The sequence below is a fragment of the Odontomachus brunneus genome, unplaced genomic scaffold (assembly GCF_010583005.1).
Source record: "Odontomachus brunneus isolate Ranch 3 - 2012 unplaced genomic scaffold, Obru_v1 Obru_scaffold_278, whole genome shotgun sequence".
In the NCBI taxonomy this organism is placed as follows: Eukaryota; Metazoa; Arthropoda; class Insecta; order Hymenoptera; family Formicidae; genus Odontomachus; species Odontomachus brunneus.
In genome coordinates, this window is record NW_022639728.1 from 45,814 (window position 1) to 46,681 (window position 868).

Here is an 868-nt window from a genome sequence, read left to right on the forward strand (position 1 = left end):
TGCATGCGTAATATTACAGTTTACATATTTGCGCATGATGATAGTATTATACTATTTTTTACGTTTTAGCCATCAAATCGTGTAGGCTAAAACGTGAAAAGTAAGTGTGCGTATTTGTAGTATTTTTATGATAAAATTAAAATAATCTAGTGATTTCTTTGTTGGGTGTTAGGCCATGAATGCTTCCGAAATACCCAGAGTTGGTCGAGTTGAGTTAGTTTCACTATAGTATATATATCAACTCAACTCACCGCATTTGCACAGAGCATAATTACATTAAAGTAAGTAAAATAATAGATTATAAATATTGTCAAGTTTGCTTGTAATATTTCTTCATGTTATATATTATTTTTTAGAATGAATGTAACACACAAACAAAAAGTGAAATAATAAAATAATAAAATTAATTACAATAATATAATAATAATTAGTGTTACCTATAAAATTCCTGAAATTGTTTTTCTGAGATATCAAAAGAATCTTGAGTATCTCTTAAAATTTTACGCATAATACATAAATTCTCGTTTCTTTCGTTTTGTTCCTCATTAACTATCCACCATGCAGCAGCCATCGTAATTGATTAACTTCTTATGAATATGGATATTACTTTTCACGGGAAATATCAATTCGCATGAAAGTTTTCATTTTTTCACTTTTTCGCACTAAAATTTTCACTTTTTCGCTTTACGTGAAAATTTTCACTTTTTCACGAATTTATCCTAAGTGAAAAGATACATGATCGACCCTCTGGGATGTTGTATGGGATGTTAGGAAAATTTTGCTGAAATAATTAAAATCACGTTTAATTTAAATCACTTAATTTATAGTTAACATTTATATGGATTTATTTATATGGAATATACGACTA